The sequence below is a fragment of the Zosterops lateralis genome (genome assembly GCF_965231275.1).
Source record: "Zosterops lateralis genome assembly, chromosome: 1".
Taxonomy (NCBI): Eukaryota; Metazoa; Chordata; class Aves; order Passeriformes; family Zosteropidae; genus Zosterops; species Zosterops lateralis.
Window position 1 is genome coordinate 107079671 of NC_139762.1, and position 23106 is coordinate 107102776.

General features: G+C 42.5%; 1 protein-coding gene across 2 annotated transcripts in view; it reads right to left on the bottom strand.

Annotated features, from left to right (window-relative positions):
• KCTD1 (potassium channel tetramerization domain containing 1) overlaps positions 1 to 22024 on the bottom strand; it is a 99473-nt gene extending 77449 nt beyond the window's left edge. Inside the window, exon 1 of one of the 2 annotated variants that reach the window (XM_083869335.1) lies at positions 21426 to 22024. The gene's annotated coding sequence lies outside the window, so the exon portion shown is untranslated. The remainder of the gene's footprint in view (positions 1 to 21425) is intronic. The other variant, XM_083869336.1, reaches the window with a different exon arrangement.
• Positions 22025 to 23106: the final 1082 nt, after the last annotated feature.

Consider the following 23106-nt stretch of genomic DNA (forward strand, 5'->3'; position numbering starts at 1 on the left):
GGATAGAAAGAATCACTGTAGGAGCATTCCTGTAGCTCTGATCCATTTATGTTCCTTTGGCACATGCAGGCATATGAGCTCTATATCCAAAACAGGTGAATTATTCTCAGTAGCACAATTAAATTTGAACTCTGTTGTCCTAGTAAAGGGCAGTGGTGGACAGGGTTCAGGGCAAGAGCACATTTGACACAGAAAAATAGGGGACAGATGCAACAGAGACATAAAAGGATGCTGTAGAACCACATTTCCTTCATCCCACAGCTAACAAGAAGTGGGATTTGCTTCTTTTCCCTCACAGCAGTGACTCTGCCTTGGTGAAGACAGCAGCAGGAGCAAGTCTCATTTTCTCAGGCTCTGGTACAGATGATGTAGAACTGGGACCAGAGCTGATTTGTTCCTCAAGGCAATCTGCTGCCCTCAGCAGCTTCTGCGTTGCTCAGGTCAGCTCTGTTCAAAACCTCCAGCAAGTTTGTCTTGTCTCAAGACAAACCCCTGCAGTCACAGGCAAAGCCTAAGTAAATTTGCTGTGCCTGCAAAGGCAAGAGAGGATTTCTCCTGGGACACCTGGTAAGGACTCCAAAATGTGGTGCTAAGCAGCACATATCTTGCAGTTACCTTCATCAGACAAGACCACTTCACCCCAAAGGTGGCTGAAAGTGAACAAAAAGTTGCATTTTAAAGCACACCAAGGGTTCTCTTGTTTGCCATTTTCACAACTCTCAAAGGGGTACAAAATATAATAGTTTCTCTTTGTTCACTCCAGTTGAAAGAAACTAGAAATTTAATTTTGATGCCACTGTCAACAGTCCAGTCTTGAGCTGGTGAATCTGGCTGATAATCATCCTTGACCTGGGACTCTCTTATTCTTCTAAGATAAACTCCTCAGTTTTTTCCCCATCTTCCTTGTGCAGTTACCTTGTTACCCAGGCACCTAAAATACTACACATCAGTCCCAGCTTGCTTCCCTCCACATTCATCCTCTGCTCTCTTCAAATCATGTCATACTTTCTCCCATGCTCTCTCATTCACCACCTGTTCCTCTTTTGGGAATGAGCAGAATTACATACCCATCTGCCTTAACTGTTTCCTACGTTTCTGCTAGGAGAGATTGGAAAGATGAAAGACAGGGAAAAGTGGTGCAGACTGATATGTGAAGCTACACTGAACATGCCTTCTACAATCTCCTTCTGCTTTCTCTCTTCTTTGCAATCCTGTGGAACCCAGGAGAAAACCAGGAGGCAAAAAAAAAAAAAAAAAAAAAAAAAACAAAAAAAAACCTGCACGGCTGTCAGCTTCAAAGTGAGAGTAAAGAAAAACCCCTTCCTCTCTGAGCTGTGATTACATCTCACTACAGATGACTTCCCACACTTCTCTCTTGTTCCTATGGGGCCACATAAACAGCTGAACAAACAGCAGTAATATCCATGGGAAAGACAGGATGATTCTACCCCTCTTTCTCCAAGTTTCTTCATTTTTCTATAACCCTGCCTGCCTCCTCAGGATGTTCCAGCTCCTTACCTTGGCACATGGTGGCCAACAGCTGTGATGCTCGACTCAAGGTGGCACCAAGCGCTGCAGTCCTGTCAGGACTGTTGTCCCTAGTCATGTGTGGGGGAATCTCTGTGCTTTCAGCCACGTGTCCTTGCTGGTGTTTAGGTAAAACAGTGCCCAGCTCTTGCTAATCTAGTATTCATGACCACATGATGTTCCAAAACACAGCATAAAGAGATGAAGCCAGGATTATTTTTTAAACAGTGTATTTGCGAGTAGTCACTTAACTTCTGGGTTTGAGTTTTCAGACTGCAGTAATTTTCAAGTCCTGTTCTACCTTTCCCTTCTCTTGTTGCCTCATTCATTTATCCTTCCCTCCAAACATAAAGGATAAGGATTATTGTTTTTCCCTTTTAAATCCAGGAATCTCTTTAATCCTGGATGTGAGACAATGGGAAACATACTAGGAGGTGAGAGGAGAGGCTTGGCAATGCAAGAGAGAATGCAATAAACCAGTTATTTCTTTTCCAATCATTAAACTCCACACCCTAGAGTTACTGGTCTTTATGGCAGCCTGGTCAAATAGAAAGAGACACAGAAAAGCAGAGGAGAAAGGTCCTATGTTTCCAAACTGATGCATGGACAAGGTGCCAAATGATTGCATTTCATTCATTTGCCACAAACTAGGTTAGCTTTGAGCTTGAAGGAGAGAGAATAGCAGGTTTTTAAGTACTGCTTCTGGGTCTGGCATCAACATTTCTGTTGCCATAATGAGTGAGACATCAGAGGCAATACACATGAAAGGATGCAGGCCAATGCCTAGGCAAACAGAAATGGGAAAGCAGAACTGAAAAATAAGTGTACAAGTCAGGGAAGAAGAACTGCATCCTCACAAAACTTTTGAAAAGATTACCTCAATTTCCTTTATTTCATCAAATGAATTCACTTCAAAATAAACCCACCACTGCCATCACCAATACAAAAACCCCTCTAGGGTTCTGGGCAAGGTTAATTTGCCAGAGGCAGAGTTTGTTCTGTTAATTGCCATGTTTGTTCTGTGCCATGTACAATGCCACAGTCCCCAAATGCTCTTGCACATTTCCCATCAGGCAAGCACACACACGATTAAGAACATTTGAGCAGTCATCCTTAGAACTGTGAAAAACATTAATCCTTAAATGAAGGGAAATCAGTCTTCTGAGCCTCAAAAACCATGGCCTCAGATGCTCCTTCCCTTTGCCTTTTTTGCCTTTAGCCAGGGCTGAAGGGCTGTTGGATGATTAGGGGTAGATAACTGGCTCTGGCAACAGGCTATGGGGTGGAAAGGGCATTGATGGGAAATGGTTCAAACTCTGATGTGCACCCTTACTTGGAGGCTTCACTAAGAACTCAGAGCAGCCCAGAGACACATAATTGGCACTTTTCAACTGCCAAGTAACTCCCTCAATTGCTCTCTTATGCCTCACATTTCCGTTGTCTTTTCTTCCTCCTTTTTTTTTTTTTTTTTTTTTTTTTTCAGACCATCTTTTCTTCTCTGACTCCTCTTTCAACTTGTATCATCATTGCCTAGAGAGTTGACATGTGCTGCTTGGTGCTCTTTTTTACTATTCCTTTTTCTCTTCAACACTTTATCAAACATAATTGTCACAAAGAAGATATTTATTCCAAGAAGTTCCAGTGATCTGCTAATCAACTAGTACAAAATACTCAGCTACAGAACTCTAAAAGGTCTCCCATGTCCCTTCCTATCCTCTCTTACTTGGCTTCCTTTACTATATCAGGACTTGTCTGTTGACAGTTTTACTAATGTAACTGATTAATGGAGAAGTTTTCATTTTATTTTGACCAACAGTTGTACTGATAGAGCCTTATCACTTTTAGGCCAATTTCATTGATGTGAAGATACAAGTGGGCACCACCTTTTTGATCTCAAGTTAGATCATGGAAGCTGCTTTCCATCTTGGGAATCAGAGCTGCAAAATTTTGTCTTGCAAAATTATGTGACATAAAATCCTCTACTAAAGCACACAGAATTCAATAATCGTGTATATAACCCTCTGGTACCTCCATTGCTATGGGTATTAGATGGTGTTGATGTGATACAAGCCAAAATGGTGAGGTCACTGCTCCAATAGGAACACAGTAATGAGGTCCAATATCCACAAAGAACTTGCACTCACATGTTATTGTTATGAAGTCAGTTAATGATTAACATGGATTAACTTCTTGTGCCTTATGGACATAATATCAGCATTTGTCAAAAATGTAGGGATACGCAGAAACACTGTAGGGATTTTGGGATAGATTCTATTCTTTAAGATGACATAGTGTTGGAAAGAAAAGATCTTACACAATATTAAAAAGGTGTTGAATTCCTGACTCTGCTGCCAAGAATCAGCCATCATTTTACATGTAGTGCCTTGGTATTTCAGGCCATGCCTGGCTTGTGTGATCCCACGCATGTGCTGAAAATAAAGAGAACGTGATAAGGCAGCAGAAACATGATTCAGCTTTGATCTGAAAAGTCATCCTGACTCTCTTATGCTGCTGAGAGTTTGTGGCACTGAAGAGAATATGGTAAGTTTGCTCGGCACACCAGAGGTGTGACATTAATATAGGTTACCCAACACTAGAGCCTTCCATACAGCCACAGCTAAAATAAATCTGTTTCCCCACTAATTAGCCTAAAGTCAGCATAGCTATGTTGCTTCTCCTACTGCCACATTTTCTTCTGCACTTAATGATCTAATCACATCCTCTTTTTTCTAGAGGGCCTTTGCCTCATTCAGTGCCCAGGATGGATGCGACTCATTGAATAGGCATCTGTAGTCTGACAGTTTGTCTCAGATTTGCCTGGAGCTGAAGATACATCCTTTGATTATATCCCTGGCTCTGCTGCAAAGTTTCTGTGTTAGGGTACTGGCCTAGTCACTTAAACCAAACAAAGTGGGAACAAAAAACTCTCTTTTTTTTTTTACTGTGAGTGTCTGACTGTAATGACTTGAGATCTCATTTGTGAAAGAGTTAAGTGCTCATGCAACTGGGGCAGAATGATGCAAAATGCTAAATACCCTGAAAAAGAGAGACATTCAGAGGTTCAAAATTAAAATTAGCAAGACAGTGTCATCCATGATGTCCCTGGACTCCCTTTCCTGTATGCAAAATATTTCTTCCAGCATAGGGACAGTGTGACAGTAACAAGTATATATCCAGGAAATGGTAGTTTTGAGGTTTCAAATCCCCATTAGGACAAAAGGAAAACCGTTCTCGGGTCTGAAGGATGGACCTCTGTCTCATACAGGTTCCAGGCTTTCCTATGTAGTTGCTCAAATCAGCAGACTTTTGGTACTTCTGGATCATTTGAACACTCAGTTCAACTAAGAAGGCTTTGCCCTTCATGACTTAATCAAAACTGAAAAATTCCAGACAAAAACCTCACTTTTGACAGACCTTTTCTTGTCAGACAACTGTTTTGTACATATTTCCTGCCTGAACTGCTGAGACTATGGCAGGACTCTGAGATGAGCACGCCAGTCCCACTGTACAAGTTTATGTTTGCAAGAGTTGTTGCCCTGGGAGAAGTCAAATTAGGCTTGCAAAGGCGTGTCTGAAGTTCATCTGAACTCTTCTATATCAACTACAGATGCTCCACAGTTCCAGGAGAGCTCTCCTGGCTCAGGTCATCATGCCATGCTACAGACACAGAGAGTGACCAATTTCCTTGGTAAGCCCAGTAATTCTGGACCATCCATCCAACTCCAAGCAGGTTTGCCCAGAAGGCTACACTGCTTCAGGCTTAAAGTAGTCAGTGGATACAACATTACATAAACCATTTGAATGAAGCTGACACCTATATCAATGTCAAAGTTTTATATCTTCTTCACATACATACCTCCCTGTTCACACCAAATCTTTATTTCTTCATCTTTAAGGAGAAGTCAGTGTCTCAGAAGACAGATCACCTATCCTTCAAGGGTAATGTCCAAGGGCAGCAAGGAACATCCTAAGCAGCCCTATTTACTAGGCACTACAAAAGCAGGTGTAATTAAAGCTGTTCCAAGGAGAGGAGATAATCATCTCATCCCTCTTGGACTCCAGCCAGATATTTCTATATCCTTTTCCAGCAAACCTTCCCACTTTTAGAAGACAACAAAATTTAGGCAAGACTACTAAAAGAGATGGAAAGATTTCAGGAGCCTGTGGCAGCAGCTACAGCCTTTGCTGTCTGGGTTCTGTGCACATCACTTCTAACAGGGATCAGTGCAACCTGGTATTTAAATAATATTACCGTGGGAGTGGTTCTTTTCTGCAGCATGCTACAGTTTCTTGTGCAGCGTCAAATTTGGGATCATTTTGACATCTGGTCTGTGGCACTCATTCATCTGTTGTAACTGAGTAGGTGTTGGGTGGGGTTGGCAGGAGAAACTTGTTTAAGTGTTTGTTTTCATCCTCTAGAGGAAAGGCAGAGCCAGTTCAGTAATTAATTAAATACTCATCTTAAAGAGGGGAAAAAAAAAAAAAAAAAAAAAAAAAAAAAAAAAAAAAAAAAAAGTGTGTGCTAATATTCTAAAGAAATGGTGAATAAAGCAGCTGGCATTTCTCACTGCCGAAATGTGGGGACATGGTTCCCATTTCTGCTTGGTTCCATTTGTTTTAGGATGCCTTCCTCATTGGGCTGGTTTCTATTCCTGACTCAGCCAATTGCCTCCTGGCTGAATTTGGATAGGTCACTCCATCTTTTGTGCAGCAGTTTCCCTCTCGGGAAAATGCAGCCAAAGTAAAACATCTTATTTTTTATAAACTTTGAAATCTGCTGATAAAAAATGCAACAGGACATGTGGCAAATATCATTACTACCATTGTATTAATTTGTGGTTATTCTATTCAAATAATCATCATTTTGAATTAACCTTTGCTGTCACCTCCTCATAGCACAAGAAAGGATCTAAGCACAGTGAAAACAAATCCACAACTTCTATGGCTGACTCTCTGTGTCTTTTGGGAACTTGTTTCTCTCATTTTGCTCAGAACAGAGCACAAAAATACTTCTCCTTGTTTAACTGTCTGCTCATAATCTTTCCACCATTCACAAATGCACGGTGCACCAAGCAACCTTGTCCTTCCCTGTGAGTGGCTAGGGAATGTTCCACCTGCTCTGTTTTAACTTCTGGGCAGACCTTGGTATTCATTTCCTTGCTCTAGGACAGTGACTCCTGCTGTTCTGTTTGCCAGTCTACTGGGATGTAGTTGTGTTTTCTGTTTAGAAATCAGTTTTACCCTGCTCTCTGACCAGTTTATGGACTGAGAAATTACTGATAGCACTTGAAAATGCCTTCAGTAGAACATCTATTTGCAAATGAACTAGATAACCACGGAAACAGGGAAACTCCCTATGCATAGCTAAATATAGTAATTTTTGTCCAGCGTGTCTAATCCTGTGAGGTTCTGACCACTTGCACAAAACCCTGGCACAGGCGGGGATGCTCGGAGCAGCTTGCAGATTGTTATTTTGTGACTGGCAGATACGAATGCCACATTCATTAGTCCCAGAATATATTTAAAGATGTGCACCGAGCTATGGAGATTACACAGTTTGTGCTTGTGAACAGAAAACTGTGCGATGCGGGTTTTCGCTTTCTTCCTCCTCCTTCTTGTGTACACACAGCAAGAGGTATTAATCTAGGAGCCTCTGTAAGAGAGTTTGTGGGAAGGCATTAGATATTGAATGCTTTCTATTTTCTGGTGGCTTTTAAAGCCTGGAATCTTGGGACTCTCAGAGCTTGGCAATTTTGCACCCAAGGTTATCAGTCCTGTTATAAAAAACCAAAGTCGAATCCTGGGCTTTCAAATGCAGTTTCTTCTAAAATACTCTCTTAGAGGCATCCACTGGGGACACAGATTAAGAAGAACAAAAGACAATCTCCTTTGTTTTGTTTTGTCTTGTTTTGTTTTGGATAATAAAAATATTCAGTGTTGGTAATATCACCCTCAAGATATCTACCATTTTACTCCTTGCCAGAGAAAGGTGGAGGAATTAAATGGATTTTATTTGTAGATCAGGTTAGGCAGAGAGGTTTCATATGATTATTTCTTAGCTTGCAGACTAAAGCATGTACTGTATGTTGGAACTAAATTTATCTTCCATTTCTCTACTGTGATTTGTGTCATAATAAACTTTAAGTTTCTTCTCTAAATTATTTCCCTCTCTGTAATTTCCTCTGGTGACTCCTGGACCCTGAAGTGCCACTAGCTGCAAAATTACAGATAGGAGTATTTTGAACTTCAGTCATTCACAAGAAATTCATAATCCTGTCATCCTACAAATACTGTATTTGGTGTGAGATGAAAGAAACTTATTCACTGCTTTAATCATGTCCTATTCATTTCTATAAACGAGGATTTCTCTTTATTCAAGCATCTCTCCATTTCTTTCTTGCCCACTCCAGGACTGACAAAATTTCAAATAACTCATAACAAAGTGAACACATTTTGCAGCAGGACATGATCACTGCAGGAGTAGGGAAGGAAATGCACAAGAGCAGTGAAAAGAACCTTTGGCTTAGGAAATTTAGTAATTTTTATAGAAAAAAAATGAAGAAACCAGTACAGTTCTCCTTAAAACTGGATCACAGCTTTGTTGTAAGGCACTAAGTCCCATTTTTGTAGTCTTCTCTTCTGTCTCTCTCTTAAGGACCAACCCTGGGTGAACCTCACTGTGCCAGCCCATGCTGGGCTGAATGATATTTGCTGTCGGTTATAGAATCTTCAAATCATAGAATAGTTTGGGTTGGAAAGGACCATTAAAAGTCATCTAGTTCATCCTGCACCAGGGAGTTTCCATTTAGTATCAAAATATAATTCCTCTTATCAGCTTTAGACTTTTTGGCTTTATGTTTCCTTCTGCATTTCTGATCTTTGTGAGATCATTGCTCTGGCTGGTTCAGTATGCAAAGGCAGGGAAATAAACATGGAAATAGGCACGAGTGATGCTGCAGCCAGTTCTAGCCAAGAATTTAGAAAAGCTGAGTCTTCCAGGAGTAACACTGGTTTCTTTTTTGCAAACTAACACTGCTACACAAAAAAAAAAAAAAAAATTCTAATATTGTTGCAGAGAAAAATGAAAGATTGAATTTATTTTTCCAACTGTATTAATTATATAATTTACTTTTATGATATGCTCCATCTCTTCTCTTAACAAATCAGCTCTTTTGGTGCCTTTTGGGTCTGTTCTGTGTTTAACTCTTGTTCAACAGGGTGACCAGACCAGTCCACTGGGGTGAGGAGCCTGGCTGTGTCAGGGGAGCCCTCTCTCACTGCCCTCCAGGTTCTGGTGCTGCCTGGAGCCTCTCCAGCTTTGCCTTCAGACATCAAGCACCACTGCTGCCCCTTCCACTGCTGCTCTGCTCTTACATGGCAAAGAAAATAAGAGGGTTCAAGAGGTTTTTCATAACCTGAGAGTGTTTTCAGAGAACACAAAATATTTCCTCTCGTATTTGGCACTTTCTGTGTTAGCAAAGCAATAAAATTAATGTCACCTTCATCTCAGTTTATTTGAGTCCCCAAGTTTTTCAGAGTCCTCTTGCCCTGGGTGACCAAGGGGCCAGATAATTTTCCCAATGTTGTTACATTTGTATGTCCCACCTTATTGTTCTGATAATTCATCAAAGGATTCTACTGCCTGCCTTGCCAACCTTTCATTCTTCATTGCTGCAACACTTGCTTTGTTTTGTAAAACAGATCTAGGGCAGAATTTTCATCTCACTTCATGATTACTAGATTTTCTTAACAACATCTTCTGAGATAAATTATCAAAGACATTCTGAAATTTCCTTAAACATTTATATTAAATGGCTCTGTCTAATCGCTGAGATCCTCAAGATTTTTTTAGGAAGCTATAAAAGACAAGTTTCACTGTTACTGGAACAGCCATGCTCAGCATTAAGCAGATTTTTTAGTTTGCTAACTTATATTTCAACCTTTCTTTTTCATTTGGTTGAGATGATCTTGATCTTCAAGTAAAATGCATGCAGTGTTCCATTGCTTTGGTATAGCAGAATAGCCTATTTTTAAGGGAAACTTGCATGATTTTGTTAACAGCTATCAGTCTTGATTGATGCCATCTGCTCTGGGAGGTTTGTTACTTTAGCATGTCAATCCTGCAGTTTCTCTTCTGATACCTCAGTGTTTGACAGGCACCCATCTACAGTAATTAAATAGAATATCTAGAGACTGACTGTATTTTCAATTGGTAAAGACTGATGGGAGGATGTGATCTAGTCTCTATAATTATATCTTGTCATTTTTAACTGCCCCTTTGATCCAGGAAATTCACTAATTCTGTTTTAGATATTTAAATTTCTCGTTTGTTTGTAGAAATGTGTCTCTTTGCATTTGAAATATCCCCTCAACCCTCCTGTTTCCTTGTCTTTCATTTTTCCCTTGCCAGTTTACGTTCCTGTCTTTTGGGTTAGCCAGGGCTAGATTTCCTTTTCCTGAAGGTTACCTGTTTGGTTCATCATGCTGTGTTTGTTTTTTCTAGCCTTCCTGCTTCCTTTTTGGTTTCGGGGTATGCATACCTTCTGTGATGCAATTATGGTATGCTTAAGTAGTTCCATGTTGAGGGTAAAGACTGTAATGCCTTCACTTCTGACTTGTTCCTTGCGCTTCTTTCCAACCCTCTCCTCCCTCCAAATGCAAGAAATTTAAAGGATTATATTTTTATTGCAGTGCAGTTTAAGTGTAATATTGTTATTAGGCTTCTATCTACACCCCAGGAGGCTTTATATGATGTTTTGTATTTCTCTTGTTTCACCAGTGTGGGGGGGTAATTGTGTATTAGCGTCTTTATTTAGGACTGGCCCAGACCCAAGTCTCTACACTTCTAGAAACTGCATGAAGTGCAGTTGTGACACAAACAAGCAACAAATACAATTTCAAATAAAGGTCCTGCCAAGGCACTTTGAAAGGAAATGATAAATTCAGATTGGTCAGACCATTTGATGCTATAGCAGGCTTCAGTGAGTTCAAGGGCTTTAGCAGGCTTTTGGAAAAAATCTGGGTGTGTTATCAGGCTGGTGCTCTCTAGAAAGGTAAGAATTGCTTTGTTGTTTGGTTTTTTTTTTTACACCATGATCCTGTTTAACCATGTTTGCTAAACAAGAAACTGGGAAAAAAAGAGTAAGAAAAATCTTGATTTAAGACCAAGAGACACATATGCTTTGTTTTAGCATCTCTCTGCCATGGTAGGACAAACTGCTTTAATCAGTTTCAAAAACCATGCATGGCTCTGGAACCCAGAGGAAAAAGAGAGGCATTTAAAGGAAAATTCCTGGAGCACTGAGAAGGGGAGGAAAGAGGATCAGGGAGGAAAGAAGTGACATCTTGCCTTCTGCTCACACACTGATAGGAGGAATGTGATCTATATAGGAAGGAAAAATTAGGGAAGGGTCAGGCAAAACTCTGATATAAACAAATAGTTTCCATGTAGAGCCTGGCTATGAATGACACCAGATCACTGGACTGCAAAGATGCAACCAAATCCACACAGCTCCAGCTTAGACTGGGGGACCTGGGAGTGCTCCAAGTCAGGATGACTGGTCCAGTTCCATCCCAGTTCCCTTCCCTGAGAGTGAGCATGGCAGCCAGGTGGGAGCTGTGCACCCTTCAAGCCACATCACCGGTTTGGGTGTCTCAGGAGCACAGCAGGGCACAAATGCCACTGCACACGGTGGGGAGCACTTCAGAGGGGGCAGCACCAGACTTCAGCACACTGGGGTGGGGCCTGTTTGGCTGTGGGTAACTGATGTCAATGGGAAACTCTCCTTCCTGATATAAGTGCAGGACTGACAGAGAAGAAGCAGCAATCTCCAGCTTTATATTAAATTCTCTGTGGCCATGGCAGTAAGACAACATTACATTCACTGGAATTCACCTTTGAAAGGAGTTGCATAAAAGAAAATAATAGTACCACCGTATTTTTAGGAGAAAATGAAAGAAGAATTTTTTTTTTTTGAAACTGACCCTTGGCAGCCTGTTTAAAAGAGCTTGAAACTATCTGAACTACACAAGGGAAAAAAAAAAAAAAAAAAAGAAAAACATGCCCACAAGGGCTGAAAAATCACTTCAGTAATAGATGGCTTTTAACTTTACATCAGAAAATGTTTGGCAGGCATAATTTTAAAGTGTTAGGAAAATGTGTGTGATGACTGCTTGGGTGAAAGAGCAAATGTAGTCCACGGTGAGATTTATCAAGTGTTCACATAAGCAATCAGAATCTGGCAGGGCCAGCTGCCCGTGGAGAGGGGCAAAGAGGATCACAGCTCTAAACTTTGAAAATTTAATGAAGCCCACTGACTTCTCACAGGAATTTTTTTTTAGCATGTTCATGTGTAATGGAAATGCTAGTGAGCAGAAGGCTATGACAAAATGCCAGCTATAAGGCATAAGGGAAACAAAGCACTCCAAACCCCACCAAAATCCAAACCATCCTTTTTCTTTTTTAAAGCTGCAAACATTCTTGATCTCTCAACACCCCTGAGCATCTCTATGTGTTATCCTTAATCACACAAACAAGCCTGTTGACCTGAATGGGGTTATCAGGAGTCTTCCAGGACTGGCCTCTTTTCACAGAGACCAGAAGAGCACCAAATTTCCTGGGGCTTGCACAGGAATATGTATAGAGGCTTGAGCTCCAGTGGAAGAAGCAGACAGTGCCGTCAGGGGGATTCATGAAAGCAGGAGCTGACTATCTGTTTACAAAGGGAAAGAAGGACATCAAGCCAAAGGAAAAAAAAAAAAAAAAAAAAAAAAAGGAGCTATGGGGCTGAGGGGAAATGCAGTTTAAAGAACAGTGTAGTTTTCCTTAGTTTTATGCTACAAATATCTAAGCAGCCTGCTTTTGTCATTCTGCTGGAATAGCATCCTATCAAAGTGCATTTTTTTCTAGTATCTTTTATGGCACAAGATTTAAAAATAAAGGTTTTATAGTTCAGGCACCTCATAGATCTCTCCTCCCCCTGCTTTACCCATGACCTTTTTGCAGCAAGTGATGACACTTGGGAAGGTGTGTGCTTGGGAGAGTCCTTGGAGTGTGGGGCTGTGACAGCAATGTACACCCATCCAGAGCACTCCTGGCTCCTGTGTGCCAGAAATGAGGCACCAAATGACACAGCCAGGCAGTAAGGTGCCCCAGACCTGATGTGGGCTTTTGGAAAGTGATAGAGATGCTAGAAATATGTAACAGCCAGGCCTTGCTGAAAACGTCAGAGGAGGGAACCAGATGGGTGAGTCTTATGCTCCTTGTAAGAGCCTTGACAGGTTGTGGATAATTAGTTTGTGTAGACTGGAGGCAAGCCAGCAATACCTTGGTCTAGATCCCACATGTGAGAAGTACGAGTGGGAGTTAGGGGTACCTTGTGCCTCCCAGGAACAGGCTGTATCCTACATGTAAAAAGTCAGAATTTGATCCTGCTTTTTCACTTTCATCAGGACTGTGCTGACTTTCCAAGTCCCCAAGGATACATGAAAGTCATGTCTGCTTGACCCAAATTGTTAGTAACTCATACTTTCCATATGAAACTCACCATAAAATAACAAAAAGAAATTACTTAATTGAATATGTTTGGAACCTAATATCAGAGGAGTGTAACAAATAGGAAACAGTCAAGCACCATACAATCAAAGAGTTAGGGAGAAGTTACAAATTTCAACACACATGCAGCTGCCTTGTGGAAAAACAATCAAACGCACTACATTTAATATGGCTATGCATCTAGAATAATTTCCATCTAGACATGGAGAAACACTTAACTTATTTTGCTTGAGATTTCCCCATTATATTTTCTAGAACTAAAAGGGCAACTGTGAAACTCTGCAGCCAAGTGATTAGTCTAAGGTCATAGGACAGGAGATCTGGAAGAACTTTGGGGTCTCAGTAATATACTTTAACCACAAGACTATTCTTCAGTCTCTTTCACGCTGATGACTTTGAAACTAGCTTTAAAAGATCCAGTGAGAAGCAAGATGGGAGTGATAGATAGCTGCACTAGATAGCCAAAGGCAACAAAAAAGATTAGAGACATGTGGGGGTATTTCTAAACAAAAAGATTAAAACCAGAACTATTTCATTTAGAAAGGAAAACGGTAAAAGATGATGGAATTGAGGTATGTAAAATAATGAATGGTGTGAAGGAGAAATCAGATGCCCTTCATAAAACAAGAGGGCACCTAATGGAATTAAAAAAGGCATTAGCTTATAAATTAATAAAGATATCACTCTACAGTTTATCTCACAGCAACCTGTGGAACTCTCAGTTTCAGGACATTGATGCAAATACTTGAGGAAGACTAAGGAAAAAAGGAAAGACTGTACACAGCCAGTAATAAATATAGATTTTTCAGTTAAAGAAAATTGTTCAGTTTTCCCTGAAAGAACCACCTTGCCTCCTGAGAAAGAGCTTTATTCCTGACCAGAGTTCTTTCCAAACAGGAATGCTCCTGCCTACTGGTTTCTCAGGAAGTCTCTTCCTTAAAACAGCATTACCAGCCTTAGAAATTCACTTTTCTGTTAATAGCAAAAAACACGTCCTTATTTTGCTTCCAGGAATCCCACGCTATTTTTGTACCAAGAGGCCACTGTAAGGAAAAGCTGGAGGATATGGAAGGTTGCACTTTCTCATTATGTCTCTCAGCTCATATCTGCAGCCATCTTGACCTCCACTGCTTCTTTCCTCCTTCTGCAGAGCCAAGCTGCAGATCCATGTAAGATTCCACCTGGATCTCGTCAGTGACCATCTCCTGAATGCCTAGAATAAACCCACTGGCCTTTTGTTTGCCCACACAGGATGGAGCCCTACCTGCCCTAGCTCTCCCTTTTGACACTGTTTGAATTCCTCCACTGGACTTTCACCAGTCTCCAGGGCTCTCCCTAATTTCCTCGCATCTGTGAGGAAATCTAGAGATACATGGTGTCAAACCTGCCCGTCGCTAGCAAGGCAGGAATGTCTGTTTACCTTGTGTGAGTGGTCCTTAGCGCCTGGATTATCTCTCCTTAGTGTTTAGAAAAGATTTGGTGTAATGGGTACATAATGGGCCACAGGAATGGTAACGACCTGTGAATTATTCAGCTCTGGTCCCCTGTGCTGAAGGGATGGCCCATCAATCTCTCTTAGGGCAACTTAACTAAACTTCTAGGTGAGACTTGCCTTGTTTAGAACGCAGTACATCTCGGGGAGAGTCGTATTTTAGCTAGAGACCCCCATTTCATTCCATTCCCTAGACCCTGGCCCCTTTCCCTGACAGCTCCATCATCCTGCTGAAGGACCTGAACTCCCTCTGTGAGTGGAGTCTCTTCCACCTAATGCCGCCGCCAACTTCAGCTCACAGAGGGGAAAAAACCCATTTTAAGGCAAAATGCCCTTAGGAAGTAAACTTCCAGCTACTTCGGCAGCTCCTTTGTTTTCCGACAGTTATTCGGAGTTATCCTCTCCCCTCCCCTCCCTGCTCTCCTGGCCTCACTGAGAGAGCAGGAGATGTTATTATTGGTGAATACCTGCAGTGCTCTGCTGCAGGAGGGGAGATGGCCCTGCCCCACCAGGATTTACAGACTGGCCATGCAGGCAAATTAGTGACTGTGTGACTGCATGATCGAGAGGGTGTTTTAAAGTTACCTTTGTGAGAAAGTGAGGAAAAGGAAAAAAGGGCTTTTTGCTCATGTATCTTTCCTAAGTCTCCCCTCTCCTTCTTATAGCATGTGTTGAAAATAAAGCGAATGCCACTAAATAAATCATAGGAAAACCATAAGCATTGAAGGTCCAACTTGGAAAAAATGAAGAACTATAACAAGAGAAATAGTTTTACAGCTGGAATGAAAATAAACTAAGGATCCTATGTGAGGAGCAAATCCTCCCATTGACAAAACTTATTTTCACTGATTATAAAAACAGATATTGATTTTTTTTTTTTCTGTGAAAAATCCAGTGTTCATGAAAATGTTTCTGTCATTGGCATTTTTCAAATTTCTGTCTAAGGAACATTCAAAATAAATAGTGGTTTTCGGGTATGGAAATTGATTGTTGACACACACACACACACACACACACATATTTATATATATACATATATAAATGTGTATGTTCTTTTAAAAAGCTAAGTATTTTGTCCACTGACACAAATGTTGATTAAAAAAAACCTTAGTCAATCATAGCCAATTGGTCACAACTCAGGTCACTGAAGTACCTTTTTGGAAATATTCTCCAAGCAGCCCAGGTTTCAAAGGTCTGCACAAAACAGAGTATTACCAAATTTAAGGTCTCACTTTCAATGCTGCATCTTGTAGATAATACACCCCAAAGTGTTCTGGGAAACTACTGTCTAAACAGGCCCAGTTTATATCCATGTTTATCGTCATTTAGCTTGAATAGCTACTTCTTTCCTCCCTGGGATTCACTACCTGTGTGACTTCACAGGGAATTTTCATATCATTTTGCAGACTACATATTGCTAAAAAGGACATTCAAGCATCTTCTAATGTCCTTTCAAAAGACAGACTGTCTCCATTCCCCAGTCATCCTTCTTGCTGTGGTTCCAGCTTGAGCTTGCCTTCCTCAAAGATCAACACTTGGAGATGCACACTGTGCTATAGATTAAGTTTCACCCGTGCCTTACACAGAAATATTAACATTTCCTCATGGAGATATTTTCCCTGGGACAACCTCCCATCATTTCTGCCTGATCCAATCACTATGCAGCTTCAGAGATCATCTGTGAGAACCGAGAGCTGACAAGTGAGGTCTGACAAAGGTCCTGCAGGGGGCAGGACCTTTGTCAGGTCCTACAGCAGTAGGAGACAGTTTTGTTCCCACACCAGCAACCTGTGAGACAGAGGGAACCACAGTCATGGAGTCAGAAATGGGATGCACATGCCTGTAACTCTGTCCTGCAAATCATCCTGAATTACGCCAGGGAAAATAAGGGAGAACCCAGAGATGCCTATACTGAACCTGAAGTTTGAGGCAGAACTGAGTCATAAACACAGACTAAGGGGGAAGAACCACAGATGTAAAGGTCTTGTTTGAGAATGAGAAGCAGAAAGAGCCATTAACCTGTGTGAGACAGAATTCCTTCTCCTACCATCTGCAAGCAACCCTGCTATTTAGAGGTGCTTTTTTGGTTTTGGGGTTTTTTAAAGGCTGTTCCTTACCCATGAGTGCACTGGGCAAGGAAGACTTGTTGACCAAAAGCCACTAAATAATCTGTCAGGATGAGCTGCCCTTTGCCCCAGCAAGCATTTCCAAACTTTGTATCCCTCACCCGCAGACATTGGCTGTGTACAAACCCCCTGCAAAGCCGCGTCTGCACCAACCTGCCAACCACATCAAACCTGCCTTGCATCGCCAGTGGGGGTTGGAGCCAGATGAGGAGCGGTCAGGAAGAGGTTATCAGGTGAGCCATTCACTTCATAAACATGGGATTACGACTGAACTTTCTACAGCATCAGCTTTGGCTCATTTGGATATGGGATGTTGGTTACTTGATTTCTGGATTAAAAGTATGATTAAAATACACATTAGAGAACCCAAGAATATTAAAGCCACAGCATACATCATCAATATGGAATGTGCTAATGGCTTTCACTTCAAAATTTTTTGAAGGTGTTATCAGGTAGGAAGATAGTAGCTACTCCCTTCTCCTGCCTATAGACATTGTCTAAGCATACATATTCAACTTAATTTACCGAAGAAGTAGAGAAAAAAGAGATCTCTGCCTGTAGGACTAGGAAAGGTGGGCAAAATAAAAATAAAGATGTACATTTTATATTTGTCTCCTTCTAAAATAAAACTTCTTTCTTAAAAAAATTGTATTCCATGGAAAGCTGGACAACAGAAATCTATATTTTAACACTAGAAAACAAATTAATGCTTTGTGAAACAACACAGAAGTCAATGGCACTATACCAGAGATGAATTTTATCCAGGCTGTAAAAAGAAAACATAAATGCAACACAGACGAACAGAAAAGATTCCATTTAGAGTAAGAATTATGTTTCTGTCAGAAAAAAAAAAACAAAAAACAACAACTAACTAAATTTATTTCCTGGAAGGAGATCCAACTTGGCTCCACTGCAAGAGCGTAAAAGGATCCAAAATAAGTAACAGCAGGCATCTCCGCTAAAATTTGCTTCTGATCAACATTATTTTTCCTCTGGAACAAGAGAAGAGTTGAACACGTACTGCAAGTGAGGCACAGTAGTTTACTGCACAGAACATGAGAAAGGAGGCTAAAGCTCTGGCATTTAAAACTCCGCTCAGCCAGGGAGCCAGTGCAAGGTCTTAAACCACATGCCCTCTGTGGAGCTACTTCCCAACTAGATGCTTTCTATTGCAGACATACAAGCTCAAATTGGAGGGGGGAGGGGGTGGAATAGCCTTAATTACACCCAAATTCTATGCCTGCTCCCCTACACATGAGAATGTCAGGTCAGACCCTCACGGTAGCAATGTCAGCTCCCTGAAGTATCAGCATCTTACTAAATTCGTCTGATGACAGAAAAGGAGGAACTTCATGTTGTGCTTTAGTGGTGGCAGTTTGTACATACCAGCACACATTAATAAATGAAGAGTAAAGCACCACAACCACACTCTGTACATCTGTGTCTGCTTTATGGTATCCTGAAAATATTTCTAAAGTAGCTGGAATATAGAAAGCAGAAATTCTCATTCTTTCCCAGCTAGGCTCATGTGAAATGCTATCTGACTGTGACTGGCAGATTTGCTATTTTGTTAATTGTGAGAGACCCCACTTTGAATAATGTACACACATTTGTTATGATCAGTGAATATTTCCCTTCACATCGCATTTTCTCCATACCTAAACTTACCATAATCCAATAAAGAGCCTGTGTGAGCAAGTCTTCTACATGCAGCCTTTCCACTACACAGGGGAAAGCCTGGCTGCTTTTGCATACGATGTTCATGCAATTTTTCATTTCTGCCTGAGCGAGATCTGGAATGAATGGGAGTTTTCCTCACGCAAAATCTTACAGTGTTCTTAGGGTGTTCCAACATAAAACTGAAGGTTTCATTCAGAGACATCTAGTAAGAAATGCTTCTCAGAATGCAGTAAAAAACCCTACACTAGACATGAGGAAACTGTACATTAAAAAAACCCCACAATATCAAAACCCAACTAGGGAACTACGCTGAGGTGACAAATGAAATTGTGATGGGAAAAAAAAATTATGAATAATCAAAAGCCAACTGAGTCCTAAAGTTTCACAGTAATGTGTCTTTCAAAAGTGGATGTACACCAAATACCCCCCCTAAAATCTTGCATCTAATTCACTCATGGCCAAAATGGAATTTACATTAAGTCAGTGTTTCTTAGGGGCAGAGGAGCACCTAAGGTCCAAACTTGACTTAAATCCAGAAGAATTCCAGTGAAATCAATGGTTACAGCAGTGCAAATCAGCAAGAGATCTAAATCTGTCCTAGCTGATTCCAGATCTATCTTTTATTTGCTATATGGCTTCAGGCAAGTCAGTGACCTTCTTTTTATTTCTCAGTTTCTCCATCCGTAAAATGGTGATAATATTGTTGTAATACATGAAGATTGGGGGGACTAATTAGTTCTCTAACACGGTCTGGATATGGAAATTTCTTGGGATCAATGATTTTTAGTCACCTCCATCATCTTTATTTACTCATTATAACCTTAATACTTGGCTTTTTTTGCTTGCTTGCATGTTTCTCTTGTAAAAACCACAAGCCATAGCCTGGTATCCTTATTCAAGTTTTATGCTATTTACTTCCATTGGAGGATTCACATGAGAAAACCGAGCACAAAATTTGGAATTGGCCTCAACAACAAATGGTGAGAGGCTGTTTCAAACAAAACTCATAAATCACTGCATGAAATTAATGCCGTTTACCTTCGTTTTCTCAAGAGCACAGTTTATTAACTGATGGTCAAACAACCAGGGCACAGACAAGAAAGTCGCAAATGTTTCTTCATATTGAACAAGGGAGGCTGCCCTGGCATTTGAAGGGACAGCTGGTTTTGTTCAAAGACTTAAAGCGGGGAAAAAAAAAAATAAATAATGAAGAACAACCCAACCTGAAAACACCCTGACAGCTCTGAGAGGGACCTCTAGCGTGTGCTAGAACACTTTGTGTTGTGCTTCGGGCGCGATTAATACACCAAAATCACCGCAGTCATTTTGAACGGGTAAAGGGAAGTTCTGCGGGCCGAGCATCCCTCCGCGGGTCCTGCATCCCTCCGCGTGCCCTGCATCCCTCCGCGTGCCCTGCATCCCTCCGCGTGCCCTGCATCCCTCCGCGTGCCCTGCATCCCTCCGCGTGCCCTGCATCCCTCCGCGGGTCCTGCATCCCTCCGCGGGTCCTGCATCCCTCCGCGTGCCCTGCATCCCTCCGCGGGTCCTGCATCCCTCCGCGTGCCCTGCATCCCTCCGCGGGTCCTGCATCCCTCCGCGTGCCCTGCATCCCTCCGCGGGTCCTGCATCCCTCCGCGGGTCCTGCATCCCTCCGCGGGTCCTGCATCCCTCCGCGGGGGCTGCCGAACCCCACCCGCAACTATTAACCTGACACTTTTTCTTCCTTCTTTTGTTTTTACCCGCCGGACTCGGCGTGCGCAAGGCACCGACTTCCCCAGGTGACGGCGGAGTTTCCCCCCCGCTGCCCATCCCGCAGCTCCCAGCCCCTTCCCCGGCCCCCGCGGCGCTCGGGGGCAGCCGAAGCTGGAAAGTTGCGTTCCAAGCCCGGCCTTTCCTCCGGGAACAACAATGACGGGAGGCAGCGGGCCCCGGGCGGTGCTGCCCCTTCCTTCCCTTCCCTTCCCTGGCTCCTTTCCCCCTTTGGCCGGGCGGGGAGGAGCCCCCGCCGCTGGGCAGAGGGGAGCGTTTGTTTCGCCCATCTTTAATTCTCCCGAGCAGCCCGAGCACGCTCGGCGCCTGCAGGGCACGCTCACATCAACTTGTACCGCTCTGATTGGAAACAGGCGGCGGGGCGGGCGGGCGGCTTGCTTTCTCCCTCCTTTTTTATTTCCCCTCTTTTTTTAAAATTCATATAAATATATATAAAAGTGCTGGTTTTTTTTTTTTTTTTTTTTTTTTTTTTTTTTTTTTTTTTTTTTTTTTTTTTTTTTTTTTAGCCGGCGGTCCCGGCTCCCTCATCCGTGGCGGGGCCGGACCCAGGATGGGGCAGCGCTGCCGGTCCCGGGGGGAGCACGGCGGGGCCGCCCTTCCCTTGGCCGCCCCGGCAACAAAGGAGCCGCGGGGCGCTCCGCAGGGGGCGCGGGCGGGGGAAGGAGCCTCTCTCCCGCTCTGGCACAGGCACACACACACACACACACAGAGACAATGGCGGCCCCCTCCCGCAGCCCGGCGGGAGCAGAACAATGCCGGGCGCGCCCCCCCAGCGCGGAAAGGCTCACGTTCGGATTGATCGCATCCCCCCCCCCCCCGCCCCGCACACGCCGCCCCAGTCCCCCCATGGCGGCGGCGGGAAAGGAGGCGCCCCCCGCCCCGCGCGGCCCCCTCCCTCCTTCCCTCCTTCCCTCCTTCCTTCCCTCCTTCCGTGCCCGTCTCCCCGCTCTCCTGCCCGCCCGCCTCCCCGCGGCGCTGCGCGGGTTGCGCGGGGAGCGCGGGGGGCGAGCAGCGCCCGGCACATGCGCGTGGAAGCGAGAGGCGCCCGAGTCCCTCCGCTCCGCACCCTCCGCTGCAAACAACAACAATCCCGAGCAGCCCTTACCTGGAACGTCGGAGCCGCCAAAGTATCCCTTTTTTTTAATTTTTTTTTTTTTTTTTTTTTTTTTAACCCCCTTCCTTTTTTTTAATTTTTTTTTCTTTTTCTTTTCTTTTCTTTTTTTTTTTTTTTCTTCCCCCCTTCTTTCTCCCCTTTTCCCCCCCCTCCCCAACTCACACTTCCGATATTTCTCTCTCCCGGCAGCGGTCTGCTCTCCTCGCTACACCAGAGAGAAATGCAATAGCTTGGCTAAGGTAGACAGAGCAAAATACAGAGAATAGTTGCTCCAGGGCTTTGAAACCCCTCAAGGCAAGGATCAGGATACAATTAGCTCATGTCTCTACCTCCAGTCTGAATCAATCTCCGAAATAAAAGTTAAATTAAATTAACTGATCACACGGGCATAAAATTGATCTCCTTCGAAACGTGCATATAGAAAGATATATACATATATATATATCGCGTGTGGTTTTTTTTTTTTTCGGAATTTTTTGGTGGAAAAAACAGTCTCATTCCAGCCTACAACTTGCTTTTTACTCTCCTCTTGCACAGAAAAGCTGATTTTAATCGTTGTGATTAGTTTTGATGTAACGTTTCCGCGGGCGATTTCTGCAAATGGATGGAGTGTTTCTTTGCCAGAAGAGGGAAAAGCAGCAGATGATGATAATTATAAGAATTGTTGGTTGTTTCTTTCTTTCTTTCTGTCTCTCTCTTTCTTTTTATTTGTATTTAGATCTGTCTCTTTACTTTCCCGGGCTGACCTGACATTGCCGTTGCACTAAGGTCGCACAACTTGTTGATTAGGATCACCTCCCGTTTTGATCGAGGGATACGGGATAATTTGGCAGTGGAGCAACACATTTTCTGTTCCCTTGGCTATAAAACTTCCCAAATGACGTGTATAAAAATAAGCACATGGAGTCTGCTTTGCCCCAATCAAGTCTGAATCAATGCCTGGGGGTGATACACAAACTCATTTCAAATGTTCAACCATGCAGAATTGCAAAAAGATTGAAGGAGTTGCACTGCATTTTTAACATTTTTATATATGTGTCTATCTATATTTAATTTTTTTAAGCAGCAAAATTAAAAGAAAACAAACCCGTGTAAGCAAATCCAGGAATTTACCACTTAGGTTCATGTGACATCTCTCCAAATGCTGCTAACTTTCCTCCTCCAATTACCCAATTACAATGGAGCCTTGCCTTTTTAATTTTCTTTATCCCGCAGTTTGCAGCTGCCTTCTCCTGGAGATAACGAAACCGCGAATAGACAAATCATTTACAAATCTTATTCTTGGTCACTTTTCCCTTATTCTACGTTTCTTCGCCTCCCACTCCGCGGTTTATTGCTTTGTTCAAAGCTTCTGTGCATAGGAGCTGTATTAATTTGTTGTTGTTCTTGTTAGAGTGGACTATTTTGTCATAAACCCACGGGTCACCTCCCATTAGTGTCACATCCTCGCTGTAGACTTTTGTGAAACGGTATGTTTCTAAGCACTTCACAGTCCATTAATTCAGGGACTTTACTGACATTTCTTAGGAGAAAGACCAGGCTACGAGGCCAAAACTACCCAGTAAAGCCCCTGGATAGAACCAGACTTGTCCAGAAAATATCTGCAATTAGATTTTTATGAAATGTTTTTTAGCATTTTGGAGAAAGTAACACAAAATAAAAGAATCTCCTTTTCTCCTACGGCAGCTGCTGCAGCCTAAGGAATGAGTAATTCTCTTGCTTAAAAACACATCCAACCCAATGCATTCTTTTTGGTTTTCCTCTTTTCTTTAAGTGATGAGCCTAATAACACGGTAGGACTTTTCATGTAGGAATCTCGCACCATTTTCGAATGCTTTGTCAT